This window comes from Halictus rubicundus, chromosome 9 (genome assembly GCF_050948215.1).
Source record: "Halictus rubicundus isolate RS-2024b chromosome 9, iyHalRubi1_principal, whole genome shotgun sequence".
Lineage (NCBI taxonomy): Eukaryota > Metazoa > Arthropoda > Insecta > Hymenoptera > Halictidae > Halictus > Halictus rubicundus.
In genome coordinates, this window is record NC_135157.1 from 6,873,643 (window position 1) to 6,889,190 (window position 15,548).

Below are 15,548 nucleotides of genomic sequence, written 5' to 3' on the forward strand. Positions count from 1 at the left end.
TATTCGCGGCAGCAACGGAATTCGCGCGGAAGCATGTGTGTTTGTTGACGCCAACGCGAAATATTTCTACTAATACGCCGCGTACGTTATACAGGGTGATTCACCGAAACACACACGTTCTGAATCACGTCTACTATTTTGAAGATGGAATAGAATGTTAGAAACTAGAGTTGAATATTCCACATTTTTTAAAAGAAATCCTTGTATCCTTTAATATCTATATTACAGTACTCCCCGAAAATAATTTCAATATTCGTATTTCGTATTCGTTCAAGATGAAAACAACAAATGAAAAATTGTTACGAATATTTACTACTATTTCACATAGCTGTTGAATATCTATCTAATATGAACGCAATTATTCGTTATTGTTAGCAACTATTATTAATTATTTAATGATACGACTTTTACTTTAAATGATTATTAAATTATTTATCTTATTAAAAAATTTTTATTTGATGATAATAATTCTTTTGACCGATTCGACAAGTAATTCTGAAAAATATTCGCGTTCATATGTGAGATCCTAAAAAGTTCACCTGAAAATTGCGATCTCCAGTATTGTCACTTTTATAGCGCACTGGTTACCTTCAGTGCTCGTTAGGTTTAGTGTCGAGCATTAGTTTGAAACATTGCCTATCTCCAAAACGGCACGAGATAGTCTTGCCTTACTGTCGGATGACTTGAACTGATGGAAAAATATTCACGATGACGTGTGGGCTTCTGAAACGTTCGCCTTAAAGTGCGGGTTTCGCTGGCTCCACTCCAGCGACTTGTAACTTTCGCGCGGATATAACCATCTGATTTTATTCGCGATAATTTTTCACTGTTTCGAGCGGCAGCCAGCGAGGCATCCTTGTCGCGGGCATAATGCACACCGGTTCGGGCTCGCTGTGTTACGTAAAAACGTCCACCCAGACCAAATCGTTACCGATGTCGAAGTGTGACGCGGCCTGCCATCTGACACATATTAAATGGAGCATTGTGGCTGTTTGGAGGAATCGATCGTCCACGAAGTGGCAATCACACAGAGAGTGAGACTCGATCACGTGATTTCCCGTGGGTGCCGTCAACGACAAATGACCCAGCTGCCGCGCCACGGATGCTCCTCCACCTTGGATCACGCTATGCTTACTTCGACGTTTTGGGACCTCCCGGGGTACTCTGCAGCCCGGTCGAAGGTCATCGGTAATGCCTGCTTTATCGAAAAAAATGGCTACGAGTGAAATGAGATGGAACCGATCGCGGCGCGTCTCTCGGCTCCTGAACTTTGTCGAACCAGACCGCCCCGCCGCTCTTAGCGTTATTAATTGCGCCACGACGATCGTTGCTCGATCAGCCGTCCAGCGATTGCTGAACCCTTTGATGGCTTTTAATATCCATTTTCTATATTAGTGGTATAAGACCAATCGATTGTTCCACGGAGAAATAACAGATTTTTCTGGAATTGTCACTGTCTAAGAATTTCTGCTTGTTTAAATTGATTTGTTTGGTTCTAGGTTCCAGCACACGGGTGGGGACGATTTAATAATTATTGAACCAGCGGTAATTATTTTGTGCTTTGGACTAGACTCGATGAATTGACAGTCGAACTGCCAGACGAGTCAAAAAGACTTGTTTCGAGGCTAATAAATAAAGTATAAAATGAATTTGTGTAGTCATACATCACAGTAGATGTGATGTCACTCAAATACAGTTTTAATCCTTCAATAAATTCTGAACAGATATCGAATCGGAAACGTCATTATTTTCGAGTTATTTTTGTACCCTGGGTTTACAGAAAATAATCTAGAGATACAACGTTACAACGCCCTCTGGCAAGAATTTTTACGAAAATACGTGAATATACCCGACAACGTCGAAAGATTAAAGGGCAAAACCTGAGCCGGTCTGACAGCCGCATGTTACAATTTTAATTATCACGTGAATAAGAATTTAAGCCGACGCAGGATATTATCAAGCTTCTCTTTATTTTTTTAATCACCTGCCTCTCGTTGAAAAGGCCGAGATAGACAAATAAAAAGTAAAATTGGAAAAGGGCAACAGATTGTGAAACCTCGCGCTACAGTAATAAATATAAAGTAAATGAAAGGATATCAAGCGGTAATGCGTAATGAAGAATCAATTTTCCCCACATTTTCGAAATAAAATGAAAAATAAATGTTGAAAAAATGGCTATATCATCAAGAAATTATTGTAACAGCATCTAACGTCGATCAGACTGAAGCAAACTGACAATCGTCGTCCCCAAAGGGTTAAGAGAACCACAAATTTCTATTTGATTCGTGGTCCTTCGAACCGATACAACAAATTTTATTTTTCACAAAAATTCGCAGTCTAACAATAGCAAATGAAATCACTATTATACCACTTCCGATCCAGATTGGAATCGTCCTGGAATCCCCTCGTTACACGGCAGCATAATAAAGCAAATTGCAGTTAGCCCCGGGAGGGGTGTAGGGAAAGGGCAAAGTGGAAGTCGGATCCTCGAAAGAAAATTTAATCCATTTGACATTCATAGTCGCCATTCGCAGGAATATGTTAGAAATATAGATAGATTATTTTCAGTCCTTTAATCTGGTTAAAAGAAGGACAAGTTTCTATTCTATTCCTGCTTCTCACAGCCGATGCAGACAAATTTTACTTCCGACAAAGATCCGCAGTCCAACAATAACTAAAACCACCGTTATAGCACTTCCCATCGCAGATTGGAATGATCCTCGAATCCCCTGGTTAAACGGCACCATAATAAAGGAAATCGCAGTTAGCCCAGAAGGGGGTGTAGAGGAGAGGGAAAGGTGAACGCAGATTTGCGAAAGAAAATTTAATCCATTCAATCTCTTCGGCTCGAAAGTTCCTGCGAAGCGGAGCGTCGGGTAAGAGTACTCGCGCGACGTTACGCCGGGACAGGCGTCCGACAAGCCCTCCGACGGACGCGGATCCATGGGAAATTAAACTCGTGGTACACGGATAAAGTAGTCAGAAACAGAGAGAGAGAGAGAGAGAGAGAGAGAGAGAGAGAGAGAGAGAGAGAGAGAGAGAGAGAGAGAGCGAGGAGGAGTAAGAGGAGCGAGACGAAGAGAGAAAGAGAGATGGAGCCCGGAACGTCGCGGATCCGAGCTTACGGTAAGGCTGAACGGGCTTGTAATAGACACATACCGCGTGTATAGGATGCGCGCGAGAGGCTTCACGCAGCCTGCACACAAACGCGCCGGGTTTACCTAAGCATCCGAAACGTACAGCCCATCTGGGATATTACGCTCATTCCTTTCGATCCCCCCAGCAGCCACCCTCGCCCCCTTTGGAGGGCGAGGCGCGCCGGTGGCGGCAACATAGAAAGATATTGCATAATGTCGGTGTATCGACAGGGACTCCGGACTTTTACTGAGATTTATTTTTCAATGCACCGTGGAATGATTCTCTGCGGGAATATAGGCGAACAGAAAGACCTAGAACTATAGGGGTGGGTGGAGGGATGGGGGAGAGAAAAAGAAAAGAATGCGTGTAGGCGCGAAAGGAACAGGGGGGTTGGGACTGTGCGGGGGAAGGACAGGCTCAGGGTGTCTTCTTGTACTCGATGGCCGCGGCGCGCGAGAACAAATTTCGCTCTTGCCTCACGCTCGATACCCATTACATTTTCCTGGATATAGCGAGACAGGATACGCGTACCGGTGTGCACGGGGTGGAGGCGCCGCAGGAGAAAAGGACACTTCAGCCATCCCTCATCCACGAGAAATGCACCCGTTCCGTGGATGGGCACGGATATCTGTTTCCTGGAAGCTCGTTGCGTAACGGAGACTCAGCTGTTTCGACGCAGTCAATCTCGTTTGGGGATTCGGGATCCCGATGCCGCGGGTGCGCTCTTCTTATTCGGTTTTATGCTGATGCCGAGAACCCCCGACGACGCGCGGCGCACGCGGCTCGAGCGCGTCTTCGCGCGACAAGAGCGACGGATTCGATTTTGACTGATCAAAGACAAACGGCGCGACGGGTCACGCCACTTGATCCGGAACCGAGCCGCGCGAAACGCGCGATTAATCTACGACAAGAGATTCTTCTGTTGAGAAATAGGGATGCTGGGACGTCTGACCGATCCGACGATTTTTGTGGTGTAGGAAATCAACGGTAATAAGATTGTTTGGAATGACTGCGGGCGCGTTTGCATTCAGTATGTACGTGTGCACGTGTGTGCTCGCGCGTCGCGGCGAAGATTGTAACAGCTCGGTGACAAAAGTACACCGAGAAGACTCGTGTGTTTTATCGTTGCCAGGTGAATTGTTTTAATTGCGTAAAGAAACGAATCGTAGTAGTTAGTTACCAGCGAACCGGCGACCCATAAACACGGTATCCGCACACGCGCCTGAATTTTATATTAAAAAAACGAATAAATATTGTTAGTAGGAGTTGAAGATAATCCTGAATATTGAATCCCCTCCTTCCCCTATAGTGGTTTACGTGTTTTGATTTATGTCACGACCTAATGTTATGCCACAATATTATTATCAAATCGTCCTAATAACACAGAAAACATCCTAAAGACCGCCTTTCGCAGAAGCGAAGTACTATATTAAAATTCATCCGCAGATGCTTTCTGTTGAGGAAGCACCTATGTATGTGTTACAGTTTCCTAACATTGCTAGAACGATGTACTGAATGCACTCTTGGGAGAAATTGTTTTTAAAAAAAGGCGTCTCTAAATGTTCACTGTGATATACCGAGTGTTCCACTTAACTTGAGCATCCGAAATACTTCATTCATTTTCGATGCTTTGTTGACAGCTTATAAAAGATTTATTAATCGTTTACAACAATGTATTGACATTACATCATTTTAAACATTCATTGTTTAAAACAAAAATTACTGTATTACTATCTTCGTCTATCATACAACAATCATAAATTTTTTGTACTCAAGGTCATATAAAGGTCACAGTATTATAAGTAATTGGATTCGTCTTAGTCTTAACTGTCACAGCACGCTGTCAAAAATATATAATACTATTTTAAAAAATTACAATTACCTCGAAATTTAAAAGCATCGACCTTCAAAAAATTCATTTATAATTCGGTTCGTGTCCTTGAACATTTTGGTGATTTTCCTTGTCATGAAAAACAAGCGAAATATTTAGGATACTCGAGTTAGTTCAGATACCCTGCATATATTTATGTACATATTGTAAGCGAAATCTCGCATAATGCCTGAGGACTGTTTGTCTTGTATTTGTCAGTACAATTGTAAGATAGTTGCTATATAAATATAGAAGCATTTCTCTTCGATTTCGAGCAAAAAATGTTTTCGAATAGAAACGTTTCCGCAGCTGTTATTTCACGACGGCGTCTCTTCCCGTCGTCATCGGACGAAGTCGACGAGCTTCCTTTCGACGAGTCTGTTCGTTCAGGTGCTTCTCGTCGTGGCTTAAAAAACTCGTTTGCTCTTCACCGTTTCTTTGCCACGAAACCGCGAGATTGTTTGTACAATGTCGTCGCCGGGATACATGCTTTAAATTCACGGGATTCGTCGTTGACGAATTGCACCTTCGACAATACTCGCATTTCGAAAGTGGTTTGAACATTCTGTTCACAAAAATCATAGGGCTAAAAGTCACTACATCTTAATATAGAAATAACGATGTTACTGCTATGCATGCCGAGTATCATGTAGCGAGAAAACTGTTTACGACATAATCTGTTTTCCCGTACACCTATAAATACCACTTTACCTTGCACAATCTTTAAATTATAAATTATAAACAGAGCAGTTCTTTATATATGCTAGCACCGAATGTATTTCTTATACAAAACACGTGAAAAAAATAACTGTGTATATTATACTATTAGGAGCAAGTGATCTGCAGACCGCGGATTTTTTAACGATTTTTTAAACCAGAATTAACATTGATGGGAAAGAAGGTAAAAACCTCGTTAAAATAATTTAAAAATTTGGCTGTAAATATACAGAATATATTGCCCAGTAATCTATATTTTATACATCCATAAATATTGAAAATTATGATTCCTTTCGTGCAATCCACGGTGTAGAATTTTCAAATTACAAATTATGAATAAAGTAGTTATGTAGATATCCATGGATACTGAACGTATTTTGTACATAGGGTGGATCATAAAAACAAAAACCTATTTCCATCTGGTTGTTATGAATATTATTGTGAACGATTAATTTACAGAAATTAGAATTGGAAAAGGGGGAAAGTAACAATCTCATTAAAACATTTCAAACATTTTACTGTAAAAACGTAAAAACTGCAGCCTGGTAATTATACGAGCTATCTTTTGTACACCTATACATGTTTGAAATGTTGATTCCATTTGGCGTTGTCCACGGTGTAGAATTTTCAGATTACAAATTATAAATAAAGCAGTTCCGCCGTCCGGCCGTAAATATTGGACACGTTCGCGTGACGCCATTTATGCCGCGTCCGGTCCGTTCAAATATCATTAACATTTCCATTAGTATTATAAGCCTAGAATAATTACGTTTCGCGGTATAACGATCCACATCTTCGCAGCAAAACAAACGGTACATATTCAACGGCGCGAACACTGCCTCGGACCGCAATCAAAGTTATAAAACACATGACCGCCGCGGCATCATTTATTACATTCGTGTCATACGGGACGTTTATACGACGCGCGATAGAAGAACGATGATGAATGACTTTCCCAGCAACGCGGCTCGGCGGCGTTGTTTAAATTCTAATGATCCGCACTATAAATAGCAGCACGCGCCAACCGTCCATTGTCACCGGAGACAATGATCCACGGATGAAGAGGTCCGCGGAGGCGAAAGATCAACGGGATTCGTCTCGTCTCGATCACGATCTCGATCGACCAAGTGCCAGCTGCAAACAGCTTCGAATCAGATTTAATCCTCCCGGGATCGTACATTGACTTCACGTGTATGCATTCGATCGAAGATCGCTCGGTGCGTCGCTCCTAAATGCGCGTGCAATCGTACACCCTGCATTTAACTTCGGCTGATTAACAATCAAATTCTTCGACCGATACGTCGCTCTTGCTCCCCTTGCATTTTAACGTCCCACGAATAAGTGTATTTCATTATAGTATGTGAAAATTGAATGAACTAATTCTTTGTTGGATTACAAATTTTATGCATTCATGACAAACAGCTGAAATGCAACTCTATGAATATATTGGAAGAGAAAATTTATGTTTCTTGCAATTGACTTCGACAGTTTTTATTATGCATACAGATTTGCAGTCTGTTTATTGTATTCTACAGTTACATGTGTTAATAGTATCTTTATTTTATTAAAAATAAAACTATTTGACTCAAACACCAAAGATACTATTTATTATTTACTTATTACATTGGGAAAGCTTCCTGAAATAATAATAATTGACATGTTGCTGGTAGTATTTGTTGTGAATATTAAAGAATATTTTGCTGTAATGTGAACAATGTCGTAAGAAACCTATGACGTCCTATGACGTCCTCTTCGTATGCCAAGGGGTTCATTTTCAAGGATTAAAAGTGACCCATTTTAGATGTTTAGATTTAGAATAATTCTAGACAGAAACGAATTTAAAAATGCCAATATACTATTTTCATCTTATTAAGGTTATCAAAAAGAGAAAGATTCCTTTATAACGCTACTGTGTCTTGCAATAGACGCAGACAATTTTTATTTTTCGTAAAGATCCTTGGTTCAGTAATAAACAATAATGAATTAATTCACGCAGTACGATTTAAGTTACGATATAAAACGGTTCGTAGAAAATTGTGCACTATTTAAAAAGAGGAAATTCAGTGGAATAGTGTATGGGGCTTGATGGCGTCCCATGGAACGGCTGTAGTGACTTTCGACCTTGTCTCGCGAAATTGCGGGGCCCGCTAATTCCACGCCCCCCCCCCCCGATTCCGAACGATTCGCGATTGTATCATGTTGCGGAAATTATCCGTCGACAGGGGAATCTGATACGCGATGTTGAACTTTTCACATTTCGCGTTGTGTTCCATGGAACCGGGTGAAATTGTCAGGCCTTTGTGTATCCTCGTATCCGCGCGGCTCTATTGATACAGATATCAGGAGGAAAATGTATTTATATTCAGCCCGCGCGGCCGATAGAAATACGAACCGAAAATTGGTAATGGACTTTTCGTGTTTTGCGCCGTTTCGAATTTTCGAATTTCAATCGGCCCGATTGGAAACGACCCTCCGTGACGGTACAGAGAAAGGAAAAACCGAGGGGGGCGGGGGGAGAGAGAATGTAATTTCATGGAGTTCTCCGCGGAGACAACGACAACGAGGAACTAGGTCGACACGAATATTATACGTCCAATTCTCTTTGGTCACTGTCTCATAATTTTCATGTCGCGCAAGAGAAACGACAGCCGATGCTTTGATCGATACCGACTCGTTTCTGAAACGATTCACCTGGTCCTGGATCGATCGCACGCTAATCCTGCTAGAAGAATTGAATAATTTCGCCCAGGAACGAAACGGGGATGAATGTTAGAAACTTTGTTCGTGATGAGGGAGAGAATGCTGATTGCCAGCGGATTTTTATGCAAAATTCAATTCTTCTTGTCCAGATTCTCGAAACTCGGGTGGACTAAAATTTTCATTCTTACAGCTTCAGTGAGACGAAGAATGAAATTTTGTTATAACAGAAATTTGTACATGCAGCAGGAACGAAATCAACAGTGTATTAATTAATCTAACAGAGCAACTTCTTATTGAGCAATTATAAATGCTCCTCCAAATTGAAATTACTAGATAGTTAAGAGTCACAAATGCGACTATTCTTTCAATCCTTTTGCACATGGAAATACATAGTCGAATTTTATACATTTAATGTACATCAGAAGAGGAACGAATTTTTAAATAAAACAAAGTCCCTAAAAAATCTGAAATAAATCTTGTCATGATTATAAAGTAATGTATAACAGTCGCTTTTAGAGCTCTGTAGTGCTAGGGTTAATTATGTTATTCATCTGAAAATTATTTATGTATTTTAAACTTATTTGCCACTGCCGATTCCGCTCTTTAAACAACTCTGGTCACTTTTGATCACTGTGTTCTAAGTTCCGGGTTTATTCAACGAGCTGAGTCAGTGCAGATAAACGAAGCAGCAACGTGCTAAGCACGTCATAGACGCAGTGGCTGCATCCCTTGGCTCAGTCCAACTAATCCGACTCTGTCCTACCTAAAATGTCCTTCCAAAATGTCATTCTAAAGTGGTCGATGCTGAACTGTGAAGTTTTATTCAATCTCAGCATCTGATACCTTTCCAGAAAAAATCATATGTAAAATTCAATAGTCTTTAAAACAATTTCATATTTTCAAATTTAATAAATAAAATACAATAGATCCTAAATTCAATAGGTCTTCAAACAATTTCACATTTTCAAATTTAATAAATAAAATATAAAGTCCAGGAGAGTATACTACAATTTTACATTTTAAAATTTAACAGAGTATTCAACGTATTTAATACAATTTCATATTCAACAGTCGATAAATTTTGATGCAGTTTTACTAACGCTTTGTTGGCAGAAGCTATTAATATTGGACATCGAACACTTTTTCCAAGCGGAGAATTATGTGTATCGCGATACATTGCACGAAGTGATAATGTAAATATAATCATTTACGCATCTTTCGAGCATTACTTTTTCCTCAGATTCTTTTTGTTTTATAAAATAAGGCTATCCAATATTTTCCCATAATAAATAAAATCTTTCACGTTTCCGCAAATCCGCGGTACCATACGCGTATCCAACGGATAGCATTACAACCTTCGCGTATTGGAACAAATGATGCGAATCGTGAATTTTCGATAGCTCCATGTGAGCACACTTTGTTGACAGGTCCGATATGAAATGATATCCCGCGAGTATTTTACGGCTGCACAAAACAAATCGTATGTGGTCGACTTTTATTTATTTGAAAATATCTTTTACTTTCTTTACCGCGTATTAAATATCATGATGTATCAATATACATATACTCGAACCGTGCCGCATATTTCTCGATATTTCCTTTCTGTGCAAACCTGGCCCTTTCTATCCTGAAAATATTATAAAATCCATTTTCACATTAAAATTCAACTATCGTCGAAATATTTAATCGTTTACATCCACGAGATTTTTCAGACATAAAATTTACAAAATAATACTCACACGTGTGCCACGATGGAATGAAAAATGTAAGTTTCAATACTTTTCGTTGCAGATTCTCGCAATTAGGTCGGTGTTACAGAAACTAGGTGTCGCCAGCATTATAATCGATCAGTGAGTCATTCCAAAAGATTCGGGTCAGACTATGAAGTAAACGAATAAGAAAATATTATTATGAATTATAATGAAGAATAGCATGTATCTAGATTTTTAAAGAATTCAATCTAATTACCTCCAGAGTGTCACTATGAAGGGTACATTACCGTTCTTATTATAATGTACCCTGTATAGTGACACCTTGAAAGTAATTAAATTGTATTCTGAATAAATTCTTATAAATACTCTTATAAGCATCCGGTTATTACAATTCAAGATTTTCGTTAAAAGCACCTGCTTTTTCTTTGTTTGGTCGAGGCGTGTTGCAATATTTTCGAGAGTAATCCAATTTTTGTAGAATGTACATTTTTATATACACTCTGTAAAAGCGAAACGAGTAATAGAAACAAAAATAACGTGAACCGTTGGAATACGATATTTTCTAGAAACATCCCAGTCCAATAATTGCAAAGAATATTTTTTACCTCGAAAAACACGTCATACAGACAGATTTCGAGGAGGAAAAAATCGTGGCTAAAAATCGATAATACAATTCCATGCTTGAAGGTTTAATCAAACTCAAAAATAGACTGACAACGCGCCCAGTCGAAAAAAGAGCGAAGCTCGAAAAACCGCGAGAGCGATGCAGGAGTGCAGTTTTCAGATTCGCATCGGGCGCATGAAAATCTATAAGAATCATCTATCGGCTATCGGATCAGAAAATACGCGCTCGTATTTCGAGGTGCACCGTTCGCGCGTTGCGCTGCATCGGTTGTCGGCTGCATCTTGCGCGCAGTACAATCCGACGCGTTTATTGTAGTTCAAGTAATAAAACGCGCGGGGTTGGGGGGTGGAGGGGTAGTAATCCTCTTTAACTGAATTGTTAAAACAAATGGACGGTCCAGATTTTACAGACATCCTCCGGGCGTCCATCACCGATTTAATATCGGCGCGGTGGCAGGCCCCCGCTACGAACGGAACGAAACGGAACGAAACGGAACGGGGGAAAAAAACAGGTTCCCCGGTCGAATTTTACGGCCGATGAAACCGTGTATCGGAAAAATTCGCGACGAGGAGTAGCCCGGCCGCGGCGCGCAGAAATTTTCGTTATTCATCGCGCGCCGCTGCGAGTTTGAGGGCGGCCAAGCTACCGGAAATCACCCCCGTTTATACCGCAACTGGATATATAACCGACCGAGCCTGTCCGTCAGGCGTCCGCAGCGGACCCCGCAACGCGGTACCGTCGTAAATAATGAGCACGCTTCGGTATTTGTTTATTCAGGGAGCACTCAACGCTGCCCCCCCCCCCCTCCTCCAACCGCCCTCTGCCCACGGATCCACAACCCCGGTTACCTACGTCGACCAACTCAGCCACCCTTTTCCATGCGACGCCGCCCCGGTGAACTGCAACACGCTGGATCGTCTCTATTATTTACGACACCACAATTAGCTAACCCCGGAGCATCTATCCTTCACACCTGACCGGCGTTAATAATTCAATTAGCCGAAGTGCGGCGAACGAGCGCGCGGACGCACCGCGCGAATCTTCCGCGAGTCGCTGTCGACGCGTCCGATTTGGTTTGCGCGCGAATGAGGCCGACCGTGGAGAGCATCGTGGAATTCTTTTGGCGATTCAAAGCAGGACGACTTGTATTGTTGCGGAAGTATTTTATCGAAAGATTGAGGTGAACAATGAACTCAATGTTTTTGGTACTTATATTAGGGTAGTGAGCTGGAACGAAGCTGCAATACTAACGAAGAGAGTGGCGCTTTTCGCTAGTATCGCAGCTACAGTCGTCTCTCCGTAACTGTCGCAAACATCTCTGCCGTAACTGTCAAAATTTTCGCTTCGAACCAGTCGAGCAGTAAAGGCGACAGAGTACCGGCGATAATCCCACTAATGCAAGTAAAACAAAATATTGAAACTTTTCTAATTATTTGTTTATTTTTATGAAACTTTTATCCTAGTGTTCGTCTCTTTTCTCAGAATTTTTTGTTTCATTTAAGACTTCGTCTTCCAGAAAAATGAGTTTAACGGTCCGCTAGGTTCGCGTGCTTTAGTATTTGCAGAAAGTAGAATTGGTTGGCCATGATCAGACATGTGAAACCGAAATAAAATTCTATTTTGGCATTGTTAATGTACAACCATTGAAGAACATATAGGCATACAATCGATATAAATTTTCTGCTTTTTTTAGGATATAATCACGGAAACCGTAAAATAAATCGTAGTGGAAGGGTTTAATCGAGTTATTTTGATTCTTGGGAAAATTTGTAGTCTGATCGAACGGTATTCAATATTTCTCGCAGCGAATATAATACTAGCGACACCGACGCGTTTTAGTCGTGACTGTTAAAAACGCGATGCTTGTTTCGCGAGAGAAGCAATTCAGATTGACGGTTTTCAATTCGTTGTCCCCTTTTTTGGTTATTTCGAATACGAGTGGTTAAGCATGTCTACGGATCGATATTCCGGACGTACCGAGAATCACGTTACGACTGACGAACAGCTGACACTTCGCGTAAAAATAAATCCGGAATGTGCAATGATGTTTGTCCGTGCGGGACTTCGTTTCCGAGAAAATTGGATTTTGAAAACTATGATTGAGCACGGACTATGTTCGTGCGGTTCGCACTATTTATAAAGATTGATTGTGTTGTGGTGGCATGTAATTATTTTCTTCAATAGTTCTTTCTATCCTTCTCTCGGTTTTGTACCGTTTATTCGGGCACTAATTGATTTTTTTTACATGACTGGGTAACATTTGTTACGTGAATCATCTGTTTAAACAATTTCGAAGGGATGGAAGTGTTTTCTGAATAAGAATGGAGGTTGATTTAATTCAGTAATATCAGAAAGGTGATTGAATCAGTGGTAATATTGTATATTAAACAGTTACAGTTCCATTATCACTCATACGTGTTGAAACTTTGTGTACTAGAGAATCGTCTTGTACTAACACAGGAATACCCGATTATCTGAACATGGTGTGGTCTGATAGGTTTGTTGATCAATCATTTCGCTGCAACATCATTGATTTAGAATGGATAATACTGCAGCATTATGCCTGTCGATAACAATTGGAAACATTGTATAATAGACGGACGTTGATGTGATATGTGCATATGTGATTACAGAGAATTGATGCAGGATATAATAACAGAAATCGTATGGAGTAAAACATAATGAATCATTAATATACTCTATTTCCCTATAAAAATGATCTTTAACCATAAAATATTAAATATATGTATAGTTATTCCCATCGAATTTTCCCAATAAAACAATAGCTCCCACACCTCACATTAATTTTATACTGATATATAAATTGATATGTAACGCCAATTCGCATAATACATGAAAGTATAATAATTACGGGTGTATAACAATACGTGCCTCAAGTATGAAAAGAATTACTTCCGCTGTTTCTGCGCCATGTTTGCGTTGTACTCTGTTCTTATATTCCGGATGCTGGAAAATCTGAAGCACGCACTTTTGTAATTACGACGGAAGGTAATAAAAACGGAGCAAACCTTAACGAAGTAATGCTGCTAAAGATAATTAAGAAGATCGCTTTTAAGACCACAATGTAATCCATAATTCTTCTCCAACGCATTTATATTGTAACAGTAAAATTGGCTTAACTCTGCCTTTACTAGCTAAAAAATACAATACAAATCTCATTTATATTAATCCGCGCATACATACACCAATAGCAGTTAAGCAAATTATGCAAAACTACATATTTTATAAATGCTTACCGTGAGACGTGATATTAAATAATTAAAACTGAATATACAGTCAGTTAAGGAGTCCTTAATTATCGTCTGGAATGGTGTAATTCTTTTTAAATAACATTTTTAGAAAATTGCAGAGAAAATAATACGTACAGTACAGTTTTACGGTATACGTACAGTTTTTACAGCTTTTTTATATGAGATTACAATGAAAATTGAGAAAAAAAAACATTGTATTAATTTATGTCAATTATATATATATATGCTGAAAATTTTATTGAAATTCAAATGAATATTGTCACGCGATATAAGCGGTTAAAAATTCGACCAACAACTGTAATAAATCTAAATTTTCGATGCCTGTCGCGTGTTGCTGCCTAAAACTATATCGGTGAATTTTTCAGAACGTATATACATGCATACATGACAAAAAATCGACAAAAACCATGTTTCAAACGCACAGCTAAAAGAGTAACAAAAAGTGACATTCACTATTTTATTCACGATTTTGCCCAAACACAATTCTCTCGAAAATGTTGTTATGCATCAGCCACTAAATTAATCTTTTAACATCTCAAAACAAAAAAAAAAGCTCAAGCAACTCGACTCATTTTTTAAAAAGTTATTCCCATTAAAGGGTGTGCGAGGAGTTTTTTTGCTGACCTGTAAATTCCGAAAGCGATTCTAAAGCCAGGGGTTTAAACAGCAGTTCTCCTGGGCAAGATGGCGAAGACCGATAGCGTCCTGCGACGGAAAATTAGAAAAGAGTCCCCACCGCGTAGTTCGCAAGGAACACCGGAACGGAAAGTCGCAGAATTTCGCGGGCAGGAATTTCCCAGCGGGAGTTCTCCGTCGAGTCGAACTTTCGTCACGTGACGGCGGAAGTTTGGACTGCAACTGGTGCATCACGGAATAATTGGTTCCACTCGGCGAATCGACGGAGCGGACAATCGTGGATATAGATCGCCGATGAGCGGGACAATTTTCCTTGAACTAGTTTCAAGAGGAGCCGTGACACCGTTCGACACGCGTTTCCACTCGTCCGCCCTATATTCCGGCTCCTCTTACCTTGTGCCTCGGTCATGCGATTAGATCCACCGATTACATCTTGTACCCGAACGAACGAGAGCCTGGCCAGGACGAATGTTTTTCACCGTGTCGGCCCCGGTAACTACCGCCATAACCCGGCCCCGACCATAAAACTGCGTGTAACTCCATCTGCTTTCGCGTCCGCTGGTACACTCGCGGAAAAAATGTCATCGCCGGGAATTGTAGACGTTAAAACGAAACGGCGCGAAGGAGGGGTGTTCGTTTCGTTTCGCTGATCGTCGGATTAAAAAATATTGCCCCTAGACAACGTCGCCGGTGGATAAACGAGCCACAACTATTTCCTGTCCACTTACCCCGGCAAGCCAGCGAAATCTACGGCTCCGAGGCCAGCCGCTGTACAAGGTGTAAAGAAACGTGTCGTGGCTTTCGCAGGTCCTCCCACGCTCCCTAATCGGCGAAGAGGCGACCGAAAATCTCTCCCTAAAATTCGCCACGAACTCCGA